The sequence below is a fragment of the Somniosus microcephalus genome, chromosome 1 (genome assembly GCF_052327205.1).
Source record: "Somniosus microcephalus isolate GS21.2 chromosome 1, FLI_Smic_1.0, whole genome shotgun sequence".
In the NCBI taxonomy this organism is placed as follows: domain Eukaryota; kingdom Metazoa; phylum Chordata; class Chondrichthyes; order Squaliformes; family Somniosidae; genus Somniosus; species Somniosus microcephalus.
In genome coordinates this window covers 192,717,433-192,744,387 of record NC_140987.1, presented here as the reverse complement: position 1 = coordinate 192,744,387, position 26,955 = coordinate 192,717,433, and positions in this window count along the sequence as shown.

The window sequence follows — 26,955 nt, the reverse complement described above, 5'->3', positions numbered from 1 at the left end:
CCTGGAATCCTGGTATCCCAGAATCATAGAATCCTTGAAGCACAGTATCCCAGATCCATAGAATCACAGAACGCTAAAATCATAGAATCACAGAATCCTAGAATCATAGAATCAAAGAAGCATGGAATGCGGGAATTATAAAAGCATAGAATCACAAAATCATAGAATCCTAAAAGCACAGAATCATAGAATCATAGAATTACAGAATCATAGAATCATACAATCATAGAATCACAGAATCCTAGAATCCCAGAATCATAAATCACAGAATCCCAGAAGCCTGAATCCTAGAATCACGGAATCCTAGATTCAAAGAATCACAGAATCCTAGAATCACAGAATCACAGAATGATAGCATCCTAGAATCACAGAATGATAGAATCATTGAATCAAAGAATCTTGGAATTATTGAATCACAGAATCCTAGAATCCCAGAATCTCAGAATCCTAGAATCTTAACATCACAGAAACATAGAATCTAAGAATCACAGAATCATACAATCTTAGAATCACAGAATCCTAGAAGACTAGTAATCTAGAATCAAAGAATCATAGTCCCAGAGAATAGAAGAATAACAGAACCTTAGTATCATAGAAACATAGAATCACAGAATCCTAGAATCATAGAATCACACAATGCTAGAATCACAGAATCCTAGAATCCTAGAATCTTAAAATAACAGAACCCTAGAATGCTAGATCACAGATTCCTAGAATCCTAAAATCACAGAATCCTAGAATCGCAGAATCATAGAATCACAGAATCCTAGAATCACAGAATCATAGAATCATAGAATCACAGAATCATAGAATCACAGAATCCTAGAATCATAGAACCATAGAATCACAGAATCCTAGAATCCTAGAATTGCAGAATCATAGAATCCTAGAATCATAGGGGGAAAAATTCGGTATGCCCCATTTGGGGCGCTATTATTGGTGGAGCGCAAAGTTTAGCGCCTGGCATTAATTATCGCCTCCGACAGCAAACTTGGCTTTTATCGCCCCTGGAGGTGATTGGAGTGTTAAATCAAGTGCTACACGTCTCTCTTAAGGCGCTAAGGCCGAGGAGCGAGGTGCCACCTCACAGCACTGGTGAAGCTCATGTGATTTCAGTCAGCAATGGAACACAGACACACTGGCACTGTCCAATTCTTAAAGGGGAGTTCTGATGAATCGTCATCAACCTGAAACGTTAAATCTGTTTCTCTCTTCACAGATGCTGCTTGACCTGCTGAGTTTCTCCTGCATTTTCTGTTTTTATCTTAAAGGGGAGGGTTGATCTTGCTCTCCATCCACATCCTGCTCATTGCAGCCTTGAATCTTGGCCTGAATCTCAGCCTGGAGAGACCTGTACATCAAATCTGCTGGAAAGAACAATGGAGAGAACCAGGGGAAGAGCTCAGAGTGCAGGCCCCATAGTCTCTTCTAAATCGATACAAGGAAGGGCAAATCAAAACCAACCTGCAAAGTGCTGCTCAGTACCCAAAACTCCTTCACACAGCGTTGAATCTCACCAGAAGTCTCTCTCTCAGAATGTGTGGTGCAAAAATGTCACCGACAGAAAAAGGCAGGAAGTGGTCGCCTTTAAATAGCGCTCCCCTAGTCCCTTTCTGATAGCATAACGCTCCCCTCAACCTGTCATTGCTAGTGGCAGGCAGAAAGGCAGGGGGCACCTCTCAATTTCCAGTCCAGGGCACTAACGGGGCATTGGGCACCCGACTGATGTCACGATCTGCCGGCGCAGGAGATCGTGGCGGTAGTGTTTAGTGCTGTCACAAAATGTCCAGTTAATTTTGCAAGCGGCGCAAACATCACTGCGCCCAGGTGCTAGTAGCTTTGTGCCCACTTGGCACCCTCTTAAGGCACTAATGGGAGGTGCAAACAACTGCATTTTCCCCCATAGAATCATAAAATAACAGAATCCTAGAATGATAGATCACAGATTCCTAGAATCCTAAAAATCACAGAATCCTAGAAATGCTGAATCATAGAATCACAGAATCCTAGAATCACATAATACTAGAATCACAGAATCGCAGAATCCTAGAATCCTAAAATAACAGAATAATAGAATCATAGAAACACAGAATCATACAATCATAGAATCACAGAATCCCAGAAGACTAGTAATCTATAATCAAAGAATCATTGTACCAGAGAATCAAAGAATAGCAGAAGCTTAGTATCATAGAATCACAGAATCCCAGAGTCATAGAATCACAGAATCCTAGAATCACAGAATTCTAGAATACTAGAATCACAGAATCCTAGATTCATAGAATCACAGAATCCTACAATCCTAGAATCACAGAATCCTAGAATTATAGAATCACAGAATCCTAGATTCATAGAAACACAGAATCCTAGAATCACAGAATCCTAGAATCATAGAATCACAGAATCATAGAATAACAGAATGATAGCATCCTAGAATCCTAGAATCACAGAATGATAGTATCATTGAATCACAGAATATTGAATCACAGAATCACAAAATCCTAGAATCCTAGAATCCAAGAATCACAGAATCACAGAATCCTAGAATACTAAAATCACAGAATCATGGAACCTAAGAATCACAGAATCATACAATCATAGAATCACAGAATCCTAGATGACAAGTAATCTAGAATCAAAGAATCATAGTACCAGAGAATTACAGAATAGCAGAACCTTAGTATCATAGAATCATAGAATCACTGATCCTAGAATCAAAGAATCTTGAATCACAGAATTCTATATAGCCCCGCTTGAGACGTTAGAACTGGCGATACGCAAAGTTTATAGCCAGACGAAACTTATCGCCGCCTGGCGCGATATTGGGTTGCATCGCCCCCCAAAGGGGATTGAGGCGCTAAATCAGCCATTGCACGGTGCTCTTAAGGCGCAAAAGGTCAGGCGCTACTCAATATCGACGCGGACGGGCGCAGCGCAGGTGAACTCAATTACGGGAAAGCACGAGCCGGCTCTTAAAGGGGTGGATCAGTCAGACTGAGCTTAAACACCCAACGCCCTGTAGGCCTCAGATTTGGTGCTCGCCCTTGTCTGGCGTTAGAAACTTGTGCATTATGGAGAAGGTTAGGCAGAGAGCAGAGCGCTTCAGCACTGAGGCTCTGGACCACTTGGTGGCTGCAGTTGAACACCGTCAAGAGGTCCTGTACCCGGATAATGGCAAGAGGCCAAATCAGAAGGCTTATCGACGATCTTGGAGGGAGGTTGCTGTGAGGGTGAATTCCAGCAGCATGGCGACCAGGACCCCTGTTCAGTGCAGGAAGAAACTCAACGACCTCACACGGATCGTTGGGGTGAGTGATGGTTTACCAAACTTGTGCTTCCCTCCATCTGCAGCTTACTTCGGGCACCCTGCTGCAATGATGCGCCAATGGCCATCTGTCAGTATGCACGCATGGCCCTTTCTGGCTACACACATGGACAGATGTCTCAAGGCCTCATGTAAGGGCTCTTGCACCATGGGGGGCATGCGATGAGGTCTCAAGGCCTCATGTAAGGGCTCTTGCACCATGGGGGGCATGCGATGAGGTCTCAAGGCCTCATGTAACAGAACCTCCCCTTCTTTCCCCTGCAGTCCAAGATGGCACAGATTAGAAAGGAGCAGCGTCGAACCTGTGGTGGACCTGCACAAGTGGTCACTCTCACGGATCTGGAGGAGAGAGTGCACCAGATACTTGGAGGACGTCTGTCTTGTCCAGTGACCACTGCATCTGCCGACCCCATTACCGACAGCGAGGGTAAGACTCTCATCTTTTCCACCTGTTGCCTTCCACTTGGTCCTCCCGCCAGCATGCATCCTCAATGTGCAGCCATGTCAGAGCCTTGCCGCAATCTGGCATGCCTTTCAGCAAACCTGTCCTTTTGCTAAAGCCACTCTTCCACCTCCCACTTCCAGATGAAGCGGCACCAACTCGGGCTCAACGCGCTGAAGCTGCCAGTGCCAGTGCCACCGGAGGCGAGGATGTGGTAAACCACTGTCATACCTGTCTGTGTCTGTATGTGTATTCCACTAGGTACAGGTCTGGACATGCCTCGGCTGACTCCTCCCACTATTCCAGGTATATAAGTGACTACCTCCCAGTCCCTTAGTATTCTGGACGGGTCGACCACTCGAGACAAGACCTTCATTCTTTAGTTAATAAAAGCCTGATTGTTACTCGCTCAACTTCAGTCTTTTGAGTAATTGATGGCGCATCAGAGGACCAGGAGGAATCCGGACCAGCCATTGCAGAATCCGGGGAGCGGAGACATCTGCAGACTGAGGATAGTAGTCCCCTGGAGGGGAGGGGGGGTGGCTCTGAGGATGAACCAGTTGCCGGAACAAGCGGCATGGAGCAACGCAGGGGGGATAGGCAAGTTCGGCCACCGTCTCCCCGCAGGGCAAGGCAGTTCATCATGACTGCTGCACAGAGTGCAGATGAGGTCCGTCGCCCTCCAGACAAGCTCCCATTCCAATGCCAGTTGGTCAAAAGGCTTTTAGGTGTAGCGGTGCAAGTGCTTCGGACAGGGTTGAAGGTACCAAGTACTTTAAAGCTCAAATCCCAGAACTCCGCTCCACATTAGCTCGCCAACTCTCTCTAGCAGCGAGCGCAATGAGCAGGCCAAGTGGCAGAAGATTCTGCAGTAGAGCTGTCCCCTTTAAATAGCGCCCCCCTACTCCAAGAAGGGCCTGTTAGCCCTCCCTCGAACTGTCACTAATAGCACTGGGCGCTAAGGCTCCGGGCGCCACCCAATATGCGCTCAGGCACTCCTAAAAGGCGTTGCACACTGAAATGACGTCATGAGCTTCTTGCGCTCGCAGGCGCGCGCAAACACTTAGCGCTGGTGCTAAATGTATAGTCAATATCTGAGTTGGCGCTATCTTCATAGCGTCCGCCCCAACATAGCACTTCGCCCCAATTCTAGGTCTCTTTAGGCGCTCAGCGCCGGCGCTACCAACCCAATTTCTAGGCCACAGAATCCTAGAATCATAGAATCAAAAATAACAGAATCATAGAATGATAGAATCACTGATTCCTAGAATCCTAAAATCACAGAATCCTGGAATTGCAGAATCATAGAATCACAGAACCCTAGAATTATAGAATCACGGAATCATAGAAACATAGAATGACAGAATCAGAGAATCCTAACATCACAGAATCCTAGAATTGCAGAAATATAGGATCCTGGAATCACAGCATCCTAGAATCATAGAATCATAGAATGACAGAATCATAGAATAACAGAATCCTGGAATCCTAGAATCACAGAATCCTCAAATCCTAGAATCACAGAATCCTAGAATCATAGAATCACAGACTCACAGAATACTACAATCACAGATTCCTAGAATCCTAAAATCACAGAATCCTAGAATCGCAGAATCATAGAATCACAGAATCCAAGAATCCTAGGATCACAGAATTATGAATCCAAAATCAAAGAATCCTAGATTCATAGAATCACAGAATCCTAAAATCCTAGAATCATAGAATCACAGAATCCTAAAATCAGAGAATCATACAGAATCACAGAATGATAGAATCATTGAATTACAGAATCTTGGAACAATAGATTCACATAATCGTAGAACTCTAGAATCACAGAATCCTAGAATCCATAACCACAGAATCATAGAATCTTAGAATCAAAGAATCCTACAATCATAGAATCACAGAATCCTGAATTCTAGAATCACAGACTCACAGAATTCGAGATTCATAGAATCCTAGAATCACAGACTCCTAGAATCACAGAATCACAGAATTCTACAATCATAGAATCACAGAATCCTAGAAGCCTAGTAATCTATAATCAAAGAATCATAGTACCAGAGAATCCTAGAATCACAGACTCCTAGAATCCCAGAATCACAGAATTCTACAATCATAGAATCACAGAATCCTAGAAGCCTAGTAATCTATAATCAAAGAATCATAGTACCAGAGAATCATAGAATAGCAGAACCTTAGTATCATGGAATCACAGAATCCTAGAATCACAGAATCCTAGAATCACAGAATCCTAGAAGCACAGAATCCTAGAATCACAGAATCATAAAGTAACAGAATCATAGAATGCTAGAATCACCGATTCCTAGAATCCTAAAATCACAGAATCCTAGAATCATAGAATCACAGAATCCTAGAATTCTACAATCACAGAATTCTAGAATCATAGAATCACAGAATCAAAGGAACAAAGAATCACAGAATCATAGAATCATAGAATCATAGAATCCCAGACTCCTAGAATCTCAAAATCCTCGAATGCTAGAATCACAGAATCCTAGGATCTCAGAATCGTAGAAACACAGAACCATAGAATCAAAGAATCACAGATTCCAAGAAAAATAGAAACACAGAAACATGGAATCTATTAATTATAAAATCATAGAATGAAAATATCATAGAATCCTAGAATCTTAGAATCACAGTATCATAGAATCATAGAATCACAGAATCATAGGCCTAGAAATTCAGTAAGGCGCTGCAAGCTTTGTGCCCAGTTACCGCCTAAAGAGGGCTTCTGCGCCAGTAGAGGAGGTTGCGCTGATATTGAGCTCGGCGGTAATGGCAGCGGTAGCCGGTAGTGCTGCGCCGGCACCGATGACATCATCGGTGTGCGCAGTGCACCGTTTCCGCCCCGATGCCAGCCTGACCCCCATTTTCAGTTGCCGCCGCCTCCTCTGCGGCGGCCGCTACTAACATCCGGAGACCAGGGCCTTACTGCAGCCTTAGTGGGGCGCATAAAGGTGGAGGTGCGGCCGGCCGCTTTTTCGGCGGCCGCCTGCCCGCACCTCCTTCCCCGGCCTCCTCCACCCCCCCCCCACGGCATTGCCGGCTGCTTTCCGCGAGCCCGGCACTTCTCCGTGGTGCCGGGCTCATTTGCAGGCACAATCCAGCGGCGATCTCCCCGTTGCAGGCACCTCCACCTTATGAGAAGGAGGAGGCCTGCAGTACCGCAGCCTGCCACACCGCATCGGGTGGCGCAGCGGCACCTAGAGCGCTGAAATTCAGTTTCAGCGCCCCCAGCGGGGGCGGGCACACCCTGGAATAGCGCCCGGTTCCGACTTGGGGCGCAAAAAGTGAATATCTGACGGTCGCAAATGGCTCCGCGCCCAGCGCTAACTTTTGGGCGCTAGCCAGCTGGCGGGGCCATAGTGAATTTCTAGGCCATAGAATCCTTGAATCCCAGAATCCTGAATCCAAGAATCACAGACTCACAGAATTCTAGATTCATAGGCCTAGAAATTCGGTTGGTAGCGCCAGCAGTTAGCGCCTAAAGAGCCCGAGAATTGGGGCGTAACCCAATGTTGGGGCAGGCGCAAGGAAGATAGCGACAACTCCCATATTGACTATACATTTAACGCCTGCGCTAAGTGTTTGCGCGCGCCCGCGTGCGCAAGCAGATCATGACATCATTTCAGTGTGCAACGCCTTTTGTGCACCCCATACCGGATATTGGGTGGCGCCCGGAACCTTTACGCCTAGCGCTGTTAGTGACAGTTCGAAGGAATGTTAGCAGGCCCTTCTCGGAGTCGGGGGGCGCTATTTAAAGGGGACAGCTCTAGTATAAAAGCTGCAGCCACTTGGCCTGTTCATTGCGATCGTTGCTGGAGAGAGTTGGTGAGCTACTGTGGAGCAGAGTTTTTGGAATTTAGCATTAGAGTACTTGAGACCTTCAAACCTGCCCAGAGCAGTTGGAGCACTACACCTAACAGCGTTTTGACCAACTGGCATCGGAATGGGAGCTGCTTTGGAGGGTGACGGCCTCATGGACGAACACTGTGAAGGGGCAGAGAGACGGCGGGAGAGAGGGCTGGGATTGGCCAGAAGGAGGAGGGGCAATGGAGGTCGGCCAATACGAGGGTATGCTGCGAGGGTCTTTAGGCAGCAGGTGTCATACCTTGACATGTCGGAGGAGCAGTGTGTGCGAAGGCTCCGATTCGGGAGGGACGTTGTTACTGAGCTGTGCCACCTGCTTGCTGAGGATCTGCAGCCGCGTCTACGGTGCAGGACCTCTCTGTCGGTGGCCGTAAAACTGACTGTTGCCCTCAATTTCTATGCCAACGGATCCTTTGAGTCAGCCACTGGGGACATTGCGAATATCTCTCAGTTTGCAGTCCATTGTTGCATCCGGCAAGTTACAGCTGCCCTTTATAGATGAAGGCACCAATTCATCACCTTCCCTCTGACACTGGAGAAGCAGGCGGAGCGCGCGCAGGGCTTCGCTGCTATTGCGGACTTCCCCATGGTGCAGGGGGTGATTGACTGCACACACGTGGCTTTGAGGGCGCCATTCCAGAATCCTGAGGACTTCCGCAACTGCAAGGGGTTCCACTCCCTCAACATGCAGCTGGTCTGTGACCACCGCCAAATCATCATGGCAGTCAACGGCCAATTCCCAGGGAGCAGCCACGATGCCTTTATCCTGCGGCAGACCTCAGTTTGTGACCTTTTTGAGGGGCCGGCTCGACCACAAGGCTGGCTTATTGGGGACAAGGGCTATCCTCTCTGCCCATGGCTGATGACACCACTCCATCTGGCCGCCACCCCAGCAGAAGAGCTGTTCAACAGCAGCCATCAGGCGACCAGGAACATTGTAGAGCACACTATTGGTGTGCTCAAACAGTGTTTCCGCTGTCTGGACCATTCGGGGGGAGCCCTGCAGTACTCGCCGGAGCAAGTGGGTCACATCGTCATCGTCTGCTGCATGCTCCACAACTTGGCGATTCGACGCACCCAGCTAATTCCAGCTGTCCCTCAACATCCAGCAGGCGGACGAGGAGGAGGAGGAGGAAGAGCAGGCAGAGGATGAGGAGGAGGAGGAGCATGTGGATGAGGAGGAGGAGGAGGAGGAGGAAGATGGAAGGGCTCCTGAAAGTGGAAGGGCCATCCGTCAGAGGCTCATCAGGACTCGTTTCGAGGCCCCTCTGGCGGAATGATGGGTGTCTTTACTCCTGCACAATTTGGATCATTGAAAGCCTCTGAAGGCCAGCATCACTGTAAATAGTCACGTGTACCATAGCACATTAAAACTTTTCTTTATTGTCACAAAAGTCTTTCATTACAGCAAAACAACGTCAAGTCAACAGAAACCATAACTAACAAAATAACAGTTAACTCTTCGGCAAAGCCGCAAAACTAAACAAACCATTTCCAACAATTACAACAGGTGAGGGTGTCCTTGAATTTGGCCAAAGAAATGTCTCAGCACCTCCCTCTACTGCTGGCCCCTTGATGGAGAACGACTTCTCTTTCGCGGTCGGCCCCTTCCCTCCCTGCTGCTCCTACGTAATTGAACCCCAGTGGCGGGGTGAAGGCTGGGGGACGCCTGCTGACTGTGTGGAAGCGCAGAAGCCCCTGAGGGACGACCTGGCCGACCTCTGGTCTTGGAGGGTGCGGACGCAGGCTACTTGATCTGAGCATGGCTGGAAGCAGTGTGCCCTGCAGGTGGTGGCAGCTGCACTGCAGACGTACCAGCGCTGGCATGTGCAATGGTCACCTGCTGAGAGAGGACACCTGCACCATGGTCGGACGACACACTGGCTCTCTGAGGGGACCGGTTCGGCTCATCCGCCACAATCGCATGCTCCACTGATTCCTGGCCTTGTATGGGACTGGAAGGGCCCGGGGTGATCGTAGCTGATGCAGATAGGGTGGCTGCAGTGAGAGTTCGCGTTGCCTCAATCTGGGTGTGGACGAGGCCAGCAAGTGACTGCGTGGCAGCAGTGAGGACCTGTGTGGCAGGTGCCAGTGCTTTGGAGAAGCCCTGGATAGTTCTTTCCATTGCTTCGGACAAGGCCGAAGCAGTCCATTCCACTGCCTCGGACAAGCCCTGGACAGACCTTTCCAGGGATTGTCCGAAGCCCTGAACAGTCCTTTCCATAGCGGCCTCGAAGCCCTGGACAGTCCTCTCCATGGCTGCCCCGAAGCCCTGGAGAGTCCTCTCCATTGTTGCCCCGAAGCCCTGGAGAGTCCTCTCCATTGCTGCCCCGAAGTCCAACACACTCTTTGCCAGTGTTTCTATTGACTGAGGCATCCTCCCCACAGCAGCCATCAGCTCAGTGTGCCTGAGCCGGGCCTGGGTGCTCATTTCAGCCAGGCGACGCACCTCCTCTGCACTCTGTGCAGCAGTCATCACTCCCTGCCTTGCCCTCCGGGGAGCCGGTGGCCGAACTTGCCTACCCCCCTTGCGTTGCTGCATGCCGCTTGTTCCGGCAACTGGCTCATCATCAGAGCACCCCCCCTCCCCTCCAGGGAACTACTATCCCCAGTCTGCAGATGTGTATGCTCCCCTGAGATTGGAACGGATGCTCCGGCTTCCTCCTGATCCTCGCCTCCGGAGGCACTGGCACTGGCAGCTTCAGGGCGTTGATCCCGAGTTGGTGATGAATCATCTGAAAGCAGGGAGGTGGAAGAGTGGCTTTAGCAAAAGGACAGGTTGGCAGCAAGGCATGCCAGATTGCGGCAAGGCTCTGACATGGCTGCACACTGAGGAAGCATGCTGGCGGGGGGACCAAGTGGAAGGAAACAGCTGAAAAAGGTGAGAGCATTACCCTCGCTGTCGAGAATAGGGTTGGCAGCTGCAGTGGTAACAGGACCACTCAGACGTCCTCCAAGAATCTGGTGCACTCTCTCCTCGAGATCCGTGAGAGTGACGACTTGTGGAGGCCCGCCACCGGTTCGAAGCTGGTCCTTTCGCATCGCCGCCAGCTTGGACTGCAGGGGAAAGAAGGGGAAGTTCTGTAACATGAGGCCTTGAGAGATCATCTCATGCCCCCCATGGTGCAAGAGCCCTTACATGAGGCTTTGAGAGATCATCTCATGCCCCCCATGGTGCAAGAGCCCTTACATGAGGCCTTGAGAGATCATCTCATGCCCCCCATGGTGCAAGAGCCCTTACATGTGGCCTTGAGTCAAATGTCCATGTGTTCCCAGAAAGGGCCATGGGTGCTTGCTGACAGTTGGCCATTGGGGCATCATGGCAACAGGGTGCTCGAAGTCAGGTGCAGATGGAGGGAATCAGAAGTTTGCATAAACAACACTCACCCTAACGACCCGAGTGAGGTTGTTGAATTTCTTCCTGCACTGAACAGGGCTCCTGGTCGCCATGCTGCTGGAGTTGACCCTCAGAGAAACCTCCCTCCAAGATCGCCGGTAATCCTTTTGATTCGGCCTCCTGCCATTGTCAGGATACAGAACATCTCGACGGCGCTCCACTGCGGACACCAACTGGTCCAGAGCCTCAGTGCTGAAGCGCTCTGCTCTCTGTCTCACCTTCTCCATCCTCACCAAGTTTTTTGCGCCAGAGAAGAGCGAGCGCCGATTCTGAGGCCTACAGGGCATTGAGTGTGGCAGCTCACGCTGACTGACCCACCCCTTTAAGAGCCGGCCGGCGCCTGGAAGTCTCGTGGTTTTCGGTAATTGAGATCACCTGTGCTGCACCCGTCCGCGCCGATATTGGGTAGCGCCTGAACTTTTGCGCCTTAGGAGCCCCGTGCAATGTCTGAATTCGCGCCTCAATCCCCTTTGGGGGCGATGCAACCCAATATCGCGCCAGGCAGCGATAAGTTTCGTCTGGCTATAAACTTTGCACAGCGCCAGTTCTAACGCCTCAAGCGGGGCTATACCCAATTTCTAGGCCTATATAGAATCACAGAATCCTAGAATCACAGAATCATTAATCCTAAAATCACAGAATCCTAGAATCCTAGAATCCTAGGGGGAGAAATTCGGTATCGCCCCATTTGGGGCGCAATTATTGGCCGGGCACAAAGTTTAGCGCCCGGCGCAAATTATCGCCAACTACTGCGAAATTGGCCTGTTTCGCCCCTGGAGCTGATTGCAGTGCTAAATCAGGTGCTGCACGACTCCCTTAAGGCACTAAGCCGGAGGAGCGAGGCGCTAACTCAGAGGTGCTGTCAGTTAGCGATTGCACACAGACACGCTGGCACTGGTCAGCTCTTAAATGGGAGGGTCGATCTTGATTTGCAGCCACACCCTGTGCATCGGAGCCCTGAATCTTGGCCTGGACAGACCTGTTGCCAAATCCTGCAGCCAAGGACCATGGAGAGGGCCAGGGAGCGAGCGCAGCGTTTCAGCGAGGGGGCCTTGGAGGCTCTGGTTGGCAGGGTGGAGCGCAGATGATCTCTCCTGTACCCGGAGAGTGGCAGGAGGCCTCTGCCCAGCGAGTACCGAAAAGCTTGGAGGGAGGTGGCTCACAGAGTGACCTCCAGCAGCATGGTGCCTAGGACCCCTGTGCAATGCAGGAAGAAGTTCAACGACCTCACTCGGGTCGTCAGGGTGAGTGCCTTTTTCAGAAACCTCTTCATCCCTCCATCTCGATCTCGCTTTATGGCCAAAGGGTCTTGAAAGCCCCAATGCCCAGCACTCCCTCCAACACCTATGGCCCTTTCAGGAAACTCATATGCACATTCAGCACTTTCCATACAGTAAGGGTTATTCGACCATGGGAGGCATTTCAGCCAAGATCATGGCTGCACACAGTAAGGGCTATTCGACCATTGGAGGCATTTCAGCCAAGATCATGGCTGCACACAGTAAGGGCTATTCCACCATGGGAGGCATTTCAGCCAAGATCATGGCTGCACACAGTAAGGGCTATTCCACCATGGGAGGCATTTCAGCCAAGATCATGGCTGCATCTTTACTCAGACCCCATCCTTTTTCTTGCAGGGCAAGCTGGTGCATAATGGGAGACAGCAGCAACGGACCGGGGGAGGCCGGCCTCACCTTCAAGCCCTGACTGATCTGGAGCAGCGAGTCCACCGGATTGTGGCAAGCCAGATGCTTGGCCCCGTCACCACTGGAGACGCCGACCCCGTTCTGGCCACCAATGGTAAGGTCATCACCTTTTTGACCTCTCTCCTTCCATTTGTTCCTCACAACAGCATCCTTTGACACTCTCGATCCAAATCACTACCTCGCTGCACTCATGCCTCCCTTGCTGCCACCCTGTCCTCACGCTAAAGTCACTCTTGTACCTCCCTGCTTTCAGATGCTGATTCACCAGGTGAGGAGGCAGGCCCTCAAGCTGCCACTGGGAGTGAATCTGAAGGCAAGGAGGAAAAGGAAGCTGGACCATCAGCGCAACCCTCTGCCGAGGCAGCCCATGGCCACACTGGGGACACGCCTTCCCTGGAGGGGAGCAGGGGGGAATGGTCTGATGAGGGTGAAGCTCCAGGACCCAGTGGGCTGCAGCAACATGAGGGTGGTAGGGAAGCTCGGGGGCATTCTCCCCGGAGGCAGAGTATGGCCTCAAGTCCTGCTACAGTGAGCGCAGAAGAGGTGTGGCTCCACGCTGAAATGAGTGCCCAGGCAGAGCAAAGGCACACTGAGCTCATGGCTGCAGTGGCAAGGATGCCCGAATCCATTGAGTCACTGGCAAGGAGTGTCCAGGACTTCGGTGCAGCACAGGCATCTGCCACGCAAATGCTAAGCGCTGCAATGCAGTCACTGGCTGGTCTCATGCAGACGCAGATTGAGGCCACACAAGCACTAACTGATGTCACCCTCGCTGGATCAGGCAGGTTTCTCCGGGGCCCTCCCCGCGCCGCAGCAGGCCAGCAATCTGTGCTCCCGCAGATTGCTCCGCATGCTGAAGTGCTGCCCCATGGGAGTGCCAGTGTGTCGGTCGAGCGGGGAGTTGCTGTCCTCTCTCAGGATGACAGCATTCCTGCTGCCAGCACTGTCACTTCTCCACTGCAGTTGCCACCACCTGTAGGACAGACAGCTGCTGCCCATGTAGAGTTGGAGCAGTCAGCAGCCGGGCCCTCCAGGCCCAGAGCTGGTCCAGGCCGTCCCTCAAGGGCATCTGCAGTCTCAGTTTCTGACACTCAGCAGCCTTACCTCAGCCTTGCTGCAGCCACTGGGGTCCCAGTGCGGTGGAGCTGCAGGGTGGGAAGGGGGCCATTTCACAAGGGAAGCAGATCACCCTCGAAGCGCCAAAAGTAGAAGGTGTGGCAAAATGTTGTTCGTTATTTTATTGAAGGCTGAGGATCGTAGCCATATTTTTGTTACTGTTTTGGACATTGTCTCCAGGTTGTGAGAGCCAGTTATGTGATTGACTGTTTCTTTGTGTGTTTCTTTCTATTACTTTGTCATGCAGGAAGGATACACAGTTTTGTAAATAAAGAAGTGTCTTTATTCAAAATGTGCATGTTTGCTCTTTGCACTCATTGTTGCCTTGACCGTCTTAGGGGTTGCGGCATGGTTCCATTCAGGTTCTTTGAATGGCAGAAGCCATTCCCTCAGAGGGGGCCTAGAAGCGACTTGCTATAAGCCTTTGACGGACGGCCCTTGCACTTTGTGCCTCCCTCCTGTCTTGGTGCTGCTGCTCCTCCTCCTCCTCCTCCTCCTCCTCCTCTTCTGCTGGTGCTCCAAGGCCCGGTGGCATTGGCTTGTCCTGAGGATTGCCAGGTTATGCAGCATGCAGCACACAACAATGAAGCGGGAGACTCGCTCAGGCGAGTACTGCAGGACTCCTCCAGAGTGGTCCAGACAGCGGAACCGTTGCTTGAGCATGCCGATTGTGTGCTCAACAATGTTCCTGGTCGCTTCATGGCTCTTGTTGTATCATTCTTCTGCAAGGGAACAGGGCGAACGGAGCGGGGTCATCTGCCAGGTGCACAGAGGATAGCCTTCTCCCCGAGAAGCCAGCCTCTTGGGTGAAGCAGGGCCTCGAAAAGGTCTGCCACAGAAGTCTGGCGCAGGATGAAGGCATCGTGGCTGCTGCCTGGAAAGTAGGTGTTGACAGCGAGTATCAGCTGTCTGTGGTCACAGACCAACTGAACGTTCAAGGAATGGAAGCCCTTTCGGTTGCGGAAATCCTCGTCATTCTCTTGCGGCGCCTGCAAAGCCACATGGGTGCAGTCAATGGCGCCCTGCACCATGGGGAAGCCTGCTATTCTTGCAAAGCCCGCTGCGTGCTCTTGCTGCTTGTCCGGGGTCATGGGGAAAGAGTTGTACTCTCATCTCCTTTTAAAGAGGGCATTTGTGACTTGACGGATGCAGCAATGCACCGCGAACTGGGAGATATTGGCAATGTCCCCAGTAGCAGACTGAAAGGAGCCAGTGTTATCTTCACTGCCACCGACAGAGACGTCCTGCTCCTCAGTTGAGGCTGCAGATCTGGCTGAAGCAGGTGGCAGAGATCAGTGACTAACTCCTTGCTGAATCGCAGCCTTCACAAACACTGCCCCTCAGACATATTGATGTATGAGAACTGTTGTTGAAAAACCCTGGGACGGTAAGGTCTCCTGTACCAATGCCTGTTGGTCCTCCTCCATCTGGCCACGATTGCCACTCTCTCTCTGTGTCTCTGTGCCCTCTCAATGTGATGGAGAAGCACGATGTTCCCAATCATTCCAGCCCCCATAATATGTGGGCAATCAAAGTTATGCCGGTGAAAAAGCAAAGCAACTACAAAGTTATGGTCAGAAGCCAAAACTACCTCAGACAGCATTGACTCAATGCAGAAGTCTCTCATTCTCCCTTTGTCTCTCTGCAAATCTCTCTCTCTCTCTCATTACGAGTGGTCCAAAAATGGACCAGAAGACAGGAAGAGCCCCCTTTAAATAGCAACCTCCCAGCCCCACAGTGACTGGGAAGCATTCCAGTCAACCTGCCGTTGGTAGCGACAGGCGGAAAGGAGGGGGTCGCCATTGAATTTCCGGTCCGGGGTGCCCCAAGGGCGTTGCATTCTGGAATGACGTCAAGATCTGCGTGCGCAGGAGAGCGGGTGGTATGGTTTAGCGCCACCGCTAAATGTCCGCTCAATTTCGCGAGAGGCACAGGTGTTAGTTGGGTAGCGCCCCACTTATCGCCCTATTAACGGGTGGTGCTAACAACTGAATTTCTCCCCCTAGATTCATAGAATCACTTAATCACAGAATCCTAGATTCAAAGAATCACAGAATCCTAGAATCACAGTATCCTAGAAGCCTAGAAACACAGAATCACAGAATCCTAGAATCATAGAATCACAGAATCATAGAATAATGGAATCAAAGACTCCAAGAATCACAGAATTACATAATGACAGAATTCTGCAATAATAGAATCACAGTTTCCTAGAAGTCCAGTAATCTAGAATCATAGAATCACAGAACCACAGAATCACAGAATAACAAAATCTTAGAATCACAGAATCTTAGTTTCATAGAATCACAGAATCACACAATAATAGAATCCTAGAATCCCAGAATCACAGAATCCTAGAATCCTAGAAGCATAGCTTCCTATAATCACAGCATATCCTGGAATCCCAGAATCAAAGAATCCTTGAAGCACAGCATCCAAGGTGCATAGAATCACAGAATCCTAGAATCATAGAATCACATAATCCTAGAATAATAGAATCAGAGAAGCATACAATAGAAGAATTATAAAATCATAGAATGACAAAATCATAGAATCCTAGAATCACAGAATCATAAAATCCTAGAATCATAGAATCAAAGAATCCTAGAATCATAGGCCTAGTAATTCAGTTGCGTTCGCCAGCCATTAGCGCCTTAAGAGGAGTAGACTTCGAGCGCTAGGCACTTAGCGGCCGGGCACAGCGCGAACTGTGCCTACGCCCAACTTCAGTAGACATTTAGCGCTGGCACAAAGTGTTTGCGCGCGCTCAGCTGCGCGCGCAACTTATGACGTCATTTCGTCGTGCAACTTCAGTGGCGCCCGCCCAATGTGGGCGTGGCAGTGTTAAGAACTGTGAAGTGGAACGCAGCAGAGGCCCTGCGGGCCTCGGGAAGCGCTAATTAAAGGGCACTTACACTGAACTATAAAGGCCAGCAATTTTGCTGCAATGACTTTTCTGCAACGGATTTCTGGACAGAGACCAAGGAAGAGACCTTACTGATTTGGCCCAACATAGGAGAGGTATTTTTGGCTTCTGGCCAGAGCTTGGAAATTTGCCTCATTGTGATTTCATTGTTTGCAAGTATATTATGGGGGCTGCATGGGGTTCCAACCCTCAGTTCCAGCATTATGTGCGAAGGGCTCGCAGACGCTGTGTGAGAGGGGCAGCCATGCCTAGACGCAGAGGGGGCATCAGGCGTCGGCAACGTAGGCCTTACCCACTCAGGGAATACCGCCAGCAGGTGTCCTATCTCACCATGACTGCCGCGCAGTGTGTTAAGAGGCTGCGCTTCAGAAGGGAGGTGGTTGCAGAGATCTGCCAGCTGCTTCACAGAGATCTGTGTCCACAGCTGATGTGCAGGACGTCTCTGTCGGTGGAAGTGAAGGTCACGGTGGCTCTGAACTTTTATGCAAGCGGCTCCTTCCAAGCCGCTGCTGGGGACATAGCTAACATCTCCCAGTTCGCCGTGCATCGCTGCATCCGGCAGGTCACTGATGCCCTTTCACAAGGAGACATCAATTCATCTCCTTCCCCATGACCCTAGAGAGGCAGGAGCAGCGTGCAGTCGGATTTGCGAGGATCGCGGACTTCCCCATGGTGCAGGGCGCCATTGACTGCACGCATGCGGCTTTGCGGGCTCCTATCGACAATGCCGAGGATTACCGCAACCGGAAGGGCTACCATTCCCTCAATGTACAGCTGCTGCGTGACCACAGGCAGCGCATCCTAGCTGTCAATGTCCGCTTTCCAGGCAGCAGCCACGATGCATTTATCCTGCGCCAGACTACTGTGGCTGACATGTTCCAGGCACAGCCTCCCCCAAGAGGATGGCTTATCGGGGACAAAGGCTATCCTTTGTGTGCATGGCTCATGACCCCGCTCCACGCACCCAGGACCCCTGCTGAGGAGGCATACAACGAAAGCCATCAAGCCACAAGGAACATCATAGAGCAAACGATTGGCGTCCTCAAGCAACGGTTCCGCTGCCTGGATCGCTCCGGCGGATCTCTGCAGTATTCGCCGGATAGAGTCTCCCAGTTCGTCGTCGTTTGCTGCATGCTGCACACCCTGGCTATCCGCAGGACTAAGGCACTGCCACCTCACGTTGGACCACCACCTCAGGAGGACGAGCAGGAGGACCATGAGGAGGAGGAGGAGGAGGAGTACCAACCCAGGAGGGAGCCACAAGGTCCAAGGGCCGTCCGTCGGCGGCTTATTGAACGACACTTCTAGGCCCCCTGTCAGGGAATGGCTTGTGGCAATGAAGGCACATTAATGCAACCGCTCCGCAAGCCCTCAGCTGGTTAACGCAACAACCACTTGAAACATCACACATGGACAAGCTGAATAAAGAAAAAGCTTTATTGAAAAAACTCAGGGCCCTTCCCACATGAAACCCAAAAACAGACAACACCCGCAAAAAACAGTCAAAAACATATCTCACTCCCACAACCTGGGGAGGAATAACAAAACTTGTCCATCCAAATGGCCTTCATCCTCGGCCTTACCAAAAGAACCCCCCCATAGACAACACAACCACCCACATATAAAAAAACATTTGCCAACACACTCTACTTTGTGTGCCGAGAGGGCGAGTCCTTGTCCAGGCTTTTCCGGCCCCTGGCCAACCTGCTGCTCCGCCTCAACCTGGGCCCTGTGGGTGCTGCAAGGCTGGGGGAAGGTTCCTGAGGGGCACATTGCGTGACGGCAGATGCCCTTGGGGGTCGGCCTAGACGAGCTCTGGCCCTCGAGGGGTCAGCTGCTAACTGCTGCAGCTGTGGCTGGGCAGCATCAGTCCCTCCAGCAGCTCGTCGCAGCTTCGCTGGGGGAGTGGCAGTGGCGGCTGCAGCAATGGGGGCAAGCTGGCTGATGCCAGGCGCTCGCTGCTCGCCTGAGACACTGGCACTCGGCCGGGCTGGCACTGCAGCAAGCGCAGCAATCTGGTGAAGGCCAGACCGCTGTGCTGCTGCAGCGCAGCGGGTGCCCTGGCGATGCCTGCCTGACACAGCGAGTGTGGCAGCAGTGACTGCCCGTACTGCCCTGGTCTGTGCCTGCATCAGACCAGCCATTGACTGCACGGCACCACTGATCAGCTGTCCACTCGCTGCCTGTGCTGCCCTGAATTCGTCCCGACTCGCGTCCTGTGCTGCCCTGAACTCGGCCCGACTCACGTCCTGTGCTGCCCTCAATTCGGCCCGACTCGCGTCCTGTGATGCCACGAATTCGGCCCGACTCGCGTCCTGTGATGCCCCGAATTGTTCGAGACCCCTGGCCTGTGCTGCCGCGAGTTGTTCGAAACCCCTGGCCTGTGAGGCCCCGAAATCGGACACACTATGAGCCAGGGATTCAATGGCCTCAGGCAACCGTGCCACAACCCCCATGAACTCGGTGTGCCGACGATCTGAGTCCGCGGACATTTGATCAAGGAGGCGCACCTCCTGGGCGAGGACCGTCTCCGGACTGGAGGCCGGACTCTCCCTCTGGGGAGAAGGCCGCCGAGCTGCCCGACCCTTCCCGCGTGGCTGCACGCCACTGGGCCCAGCAACTACACTCCCCTGCAACACTTCCCCCCTCTGGGGAGAAGGCAGCCGAGCTGCCCGACCCTTCGCGCGTGGCTGGACGCCACTGGGCACAGGAGCTACACTCCCCTGCAACACTTCCCCCCTCTGGGGAGAAGGCAGCCATGCTGCCCGACCCTTCCCGCGTGGCTGGACGCCACTGGGCACAGGAGCTACACCCCCCTCCGACACTTCCCCCTGGCTCTCCTCCAGGGAAGACGTGTCCCCTCCATTGCCATCCCTTGGCGCGGATGAGGGTTCCCCTGATGGGCCGCCTTCCTCTTGCTCCTCCTCGTCCTCCTCTTCCGAGGGACTGACACTCGCAGCTTCAGGGACCTCCTCCTCACCAGCTGAAAGCAGGAAGGCACAAGAGTAGCTTTAGAGTGAGGACAGGGCATCAGCGAGGGAGGCATGAGTGGTGGCATTCTGCGCATTGGTCGGACAGTGGCAAAGGATGTAGATCTGAAGCGCAAGGGGAACGAGAGAGGTCCAAAAGGTCATGTCCTTACCATTGGGGCCCAGCACAGGGTCGGCATCTCCAATTGCAATGGGGCCAATCACCCGGGCACCCATGAGTCAACCCACGCACTCCTCCAGGTCACTGAGCTGCTGGAACTGGGGACGGCCTCCCCCGGTGACAATCCGGCTCTTCAGATTCTTGGCCTGCAAGAGAAAGGACGGCCTCTAAGTACAATGTGGTGCCCTGTTGTTGTGTGCACTGCCTCTCATGGTCGAATAGCTTGGCCAGTGTGGTGCCCTGTTGTTGTGTACACTGCCTCCCATGGTCGAATAGCTTGGCCAGTGTGTAAAGTGCAGAAAGTGCAATTGATGTTCATGCCAGTGCCATAGCTGCTGGATGAGGGCTGGCCATTAGGCCTTTGAGGTCCCTTTGCCCATAATGTGAGGTGCACATGCAAGGATGAGGAGGACACTGGAAAGGGTACTCACCCTGACAATCTGAGTGAGGTCGTTAAACTTTTTCCGGCATTGGACAACAGTCCGGGGGACATCGCATGTGGCTGTGACCCTCTGGGCGATATCCCTCCAGGCTCTCCTGTACACCCTGTTGGGAGGCTTCTTGCCACTGTCCGGGAACAAGATATGGCTTCTCTTCTCCAAAGCCCTAACCAGCACCTTTAAATCATGGCCAGAGAAGCGCTGCGCTCGCTCACGAGCCCCCTGCATCCTTCCTGGCGCTATTTCTCTCCAGCAGCAGTGTTTAGGCCTAGCTGGAGGGCTGCAGTATCCAGGGCATGGCAGCAGACCAAGTCGACCCTTCCCACTGTAAGAGCTGGCCGGCGCCAGCGTGTCTGCTGTCAATCAAAACATGACCGCACCTGCGCTGCGCCCGGCCTCGGCGGTATCAGTCTGCACCGCCAGCTTAGCGCCTAAGGATAGCCGTGCATCTCCAGTTTTAGCGCTCGAGCAAACTCCTTGGCCAAAGCTACTGAATTTCGGCGAACTGCCCTCCACCTTCCGGCGGGCGCAAACTTTAGCGGCCGCCCGACTTTACCGCCCCAAAAGTGGCTATACTGAATTTCTAGGCCCTAGAGTCACAGAATCCTAGAATCACAGAATCCTAGAATCATATCATCCTAGAATCCTAGAATCACAGAATGATAGCATCCTAGAATTCTAGAATCATAGAATCACAGAATGACAGAATAATTGAAACACAGAATCTAGGAATCATAGCATCACAAAATCCTAGGCTCCTACAATCACAGAATCACAGAGTTCTAGAATCCTAAAATCACAGAATCATAGAAACTTAGAATTAGAGAATCATAGCATCAAAGTATCATAGAATACTTGAATCCTGAATACTGAATCCTAGAATCACAGACTCCTAGAATGCCAGAATCACATAATCACAGAATTCTACAATCATAGAATCACAGAGTCATAGTAGCCTAGTAATCTAGAATCAAAGGATCATAGTACCAGAGACCCACAGAATAACAGAACCTTCGTATCATGGAATCACAGAATCACAGAATCTTAGAATCATAGAATCACAGTATCACAGAATGCTAGAATCACAGAATACTAGAATCATAGAATCATAGAATCAAAGAATACTAGAAACCTAGAATCACAGAATTACCAAATCCTAGAATCAAAGAATCATAAAATTACAGAATCCAAGAATTACATAATCATAGAATCGTAGAATCACAGAATCATAAATTCACAGAATCATAAAATCTCAGAATGCTAGAATCACAGGATCATAGAATCCCAGAATCACAGAATACTAGAATCACAGAACCCTAGAATCCTAAAATCATAGAATCACAGATTCCTAGAATTGCAGAAGCATAGAAGCACAGAATCCTAGAATCAGATAATCCTGGAATCATAGCATCACAGAATCACAGAATCCTACAAACACAGAATCCTAGAATCAGATAATCATAGAATCACAGAATCCTACAATCATAGAATGCTAGAATCCTAGAATCACAGAATCATAGATAAACAGAATCCTGGAATCCTAGAATCACAGAATCCTAGAATCCTAAAATTGTATAATCACAGAATGATAAAATCACAAAATACTAGATTCACCTAATTCTAGAATCCTAGAATCGTAGAATCACAGAATCATAAATTCATACAATAATCAAATCACAGAATCCTAGAGTGATAGAATCACAAAATCACAGAATCCTAGAGTCACAGAATCCTAGAATGCTAGAATCATAGAATCAAAGAATCACAGAATCATAGAATCACAGAATCACAGATTCCTAGAATCAAAAAAATCATAGAATGCTAGAATCACAGAATCCTAGAATCACAGAATCCTAGTCTCCTAGAATCACAGAATCCTAGAATCACAGAATCACAGAATTCTGGAGTTGCTGAATCCTAGAATCCTAGAATCATAGAATCAAAGAATCACAGAAACATAGAATAACAGAAATACAGAATCCTAGAATCACAGAATCCTAGAATCCTAGAATTGTAGTATTACAGAATCATAAAATCACAGAATCCTAGAATTATATAATCCTAGAATCATAGAATCACAGAATCATAAATTCATAGTATCATAAAATCACAGAATTCTAGAATCATAGAATCAAAGAATCATAGAATCCTAAAGTCACAGAATCACAGATTCCTAGAATCACAAAATACTAGAATGCTAGAATCACAGAATCCTAGAATCCTAGCTTCATTGAATCACAGAATTAAAAAATCACAGAATCCTACAATCACATAATCCGAGAACCCCAGAATCACAAAATTATAAATTAACAGAATCATAAAATCACAGAATCCTAGAATCACATAATCATAGATTCATAGAATCACAGAACCCTAGAATTCTAGCATCATAGAATCACAGAATCATAGAATAACAGAATCCTAGAACCACAGAATCCTAGCATCTTAGAATCGTAGAAACACAGAACCATAGCATCACAGAATCACAAATCCCTAGAATCCAAGTATCACAGGATCCTAGAATCACAGAATCCTAGAATCACAGAATCACAGAATTCTAGAAACCTAAAATCACAGAATCATAGAATCTTAGAATTACAGAATCATAGAATCAAAGAATCCTAGAATCCTTGAATCCCAGAATCCTGAATCCTAGAATCACAGACTCCTAGAATCACATAATCACAGAATTCTACAATCATAGAATCATAGAATCATAGTAGCCTAGTAATCTAGATACAAAGAATCATAGTACCAGAGACTGAAAGAATAACAGCAACTTAGTATCATGGAATCACAGAATCACAGAATCCTAGAATCACAGAATCCTAGACTCACAGAATCATAGGTAAACAGAATCCTGGAATCCTAGCATCACAGAATCCTATAATCCTAAAATTGTATAATCACAGAATGATAAAATCACAAAATACTAGATTCACCTAATTCTAGAATCCTAGAATTGTAGAATCACAGAATCATAAATTCATACAATAATCAAATCACAGAATCCTAGAGTGATAGAATCACGAAATCACAGAATCCTAGAGTCACAGAATCCTAGAATGCTAGAATCATAGAATCAAAGAATCACAGAATCATAGAATCACAGATTCCTAGAATCAAAAAAATCATAGAATGCTAGAATCACAGAATCCTAGAATCACAGAATCCTAGTCTCCTAGAATCACAGAATCCTAGAATCACAGAATCACAGAATTCTGGAGTTGCTGAATCCTAGAATCCTAGAATCATAGAATCAAAGAATCACAGAAACATAGAATAACAGAAATACAGATTCCTAGAATCAAAAAATCATAGAATGCTAGAATCACAGAATCCTAGAATCACAGAATACTAGAATTCTAGAATTGTAGTATTACAGAATCATAAAATCACAGAATCCTAGAATTATATAATCCTAGAATCATAGAATCACAGAATCATAAATTCATAGTATCATAAAATCACAGAATTCTAGAATCATAGAATCAAAGAATCATAGAATCCTAAAGTCACAGAATCACAGATTCCTAGAATCACAAAATACTAGAATGCTAGAATCACAGAATCCTAGAATCCTAGCTTCATTGAATCACAGAATTAAAAAATCACAGAATCCTACAATCACATAATCCTAGAACCCCAGAATCACAAAATTATAAATTCACAGAATCATAAAATCACAGAATCCTAGAATCACAGAATCATAGATTCATATAATCACAGAACCCTAGAATTCTAGCATCATAGAATCACAGAATCATAGAATAACAGAATCCTAGAACCACAGAATCCTAGCATCTTAGAATCGTAGAAATACAGAAGCATAGCATCACAGAATCACAAATCCCTAGAATCCAAGTATCACAGGATCCTAGAATCACAGAATCCTAGAATCACAGAATCACAGAATTCTAGAAACCTAAAATCACAGAATCATAGAATCTTAGAATTACAGAATCATAGAATCAAAGAATCCTAGAATCCTTGAATCCCAGAATCCTGAATCCTAGAATCACAGACTCCTAGAATCCCAGAATCACATAATCACAGAATTCTACAATCATAGAATCATAGAATCATAGTAGCCTAGTAATCTAGAAGCAAAGAATCATAGTACCAGAGACTGAAAGAATAACAGCAACTTAGAATCACAGAATCACAGAATCCTAGAATCACAGAATCCTAGAATCACAGAATCCTAGAATCCTAGAATAATAGAATCATGAAATCACAGAATCCTAGAATCACAGAATTACCAAATTCTAGAATCAAATAATCATAAAATCACAGAATCTCAGAATTCCAGAGTTACAGAATCCTAGAATCCTAGAATCCTAGAATCATAGAATCAAAGAATCAGAGAAACATTGAATCACAGAATTACCAAATCCTAGAATCAAAGAAACATAGAATAATCCTAGAATCAAAAAATCATAGAATGCTAGAATCATAGAATCCTAGAATCACAGAATCCTAGAATCCTAGAATAATAGAATCATAGAATCACAGAATCCTAGAATCACAGAATTACCAAATCCTAGAATCAAAGAAACATAAAATTACAGAATCCAAGAATCACATAATCATAGAATCATAGAATCACAGAATAATAAATGCACAGAATCATAAAATCACAGAATGCTAAAATCACATGATCAAAGAATCACAGAATCACAGAATCCTAGAATCATAGAATCCTAGAATCATAGAATCACAGAATCATAGAATCATAGAACCATAGAATCCTCAGAACACAGAGTACTAGAATCCTAGAATCACAGATTCCTAGATTTGCAGAAGCATAGAAGCACAGAATCCTAGAATCAGTGAATCCTGGAATCATATCACCACAGAATCACAGAATCCTACAATCACAGAATACTAGAATCATATAATCATAGAATCACAGAATCACAGAATCACAGAATCCTACAATCACAGAATGCTAGAATCCTAGAATCACAGAATCATAGAATAAGAGAATTCTGGAATCCTAGAATCACAGAATCCTAGAATCCTAAAATTGTATAATCACAGAATGATAAAATCACAGAATACTAGATTCACCTAATTCTAGATTCCTAGAATCGTAGAATCACAGAATCATAAATTCATACAATAATCAAATCACAGAATCCTAGATTCACAGAATCCTAGTATCTTAGAATCAAAGAATCCTAGAATCATAGAATCACAGAATCACAGAATCATAGAGTCACAGAATCCTAGAATCCTAGAAACATAGAATCAAAGAATCACAGAATCACAGATTCCTAAAACCAAAAATTCATAGAATGCTAGAATCACAGAATCCTAGAATCACAGAATCCTAGTGTCCTAGAATCACAAAATCCTATAATCACAGAATCACAGAATTCTAGAGTCACAGAATCCTAGAATCATAGAACCAAAGAATCACAGAATCACAGATTCCTAGAATCAAAAAATCATAGAATGCTAGAATCAAAGAATACTAGAATCACAGAATACTAGAATCCTAGAATTGTAGAATCACAGAATCATACAATCATAGAATCCTGGAATCACATCATCCTAGAATCCTGTAATCATAGAATCACAGAAACATAAATTCACAGCATCATAAAATCACAGAATTCTAGAATCCTAGAATCAAAGAATCCTAGAATCCTAAAATCACAGGTTCACAGATTCCTAGAATCACAAAATCATAGAATGCTAGAATCACAGAATCCTAGAATCACATAATCCTAGAATCCTAGATTCATAGAATCACAGAATTATAAAATCACAGAAACCTCGAATCACATAATCCTAGAATTCTAGAATCGTAGAATCATAAAATTATAAATTCACAGAATCATAAAATCACAGAATCCTAGAGTCACAGAATCATAGATTCATAGAATCACAGAACCCTAGAATTCTAGCATCATAGAATCACAGAATCATAGAATCACAGAATCATAGAATCACAGAATGCTAGAATCCTAGAATCACAGAATCATAGATAAACAGAATCCTGGAATCCTAGAATCACAGAATCCTGGAAGCCTAGTAATCTAGTAACAAAGAATCATAGTACCAGAGAATCACAGAATAACAGAACCTTAGTATTATAGCATGGAATCCAATAATTATAAAATCACAGAATCACAAAATCATACAATACTTTAATCCTTGATTCCCAGAATCCTGAATTCTAGAATCATAGATCACATAATTCTAGATTTATAGAATCACAGGATCCTAGAATCCTAGAATCACAGAATCATGATTCCTAGAATCACAGAATCCTAGAATCATAGAATCAGAGAATTATAGAATCATAGAATCCTAGAATCACAGAATGATAGCCTCCTAGAAATCTAGAATCATAGAATCACAGAATGATAGAATCATTGAATCGCAGAATCTTGGAGTCATAGAATCACACAATCCTAGAATTCTAGAATCACAGAATCACAGTATATTAGAATCCTAAAATCACAGAATCATAGAATCTTAGAATCACAGAATAAAAGAATCCTTGAATCCTTGAATCCCAGTATACTGAATCCTAGAATCACAG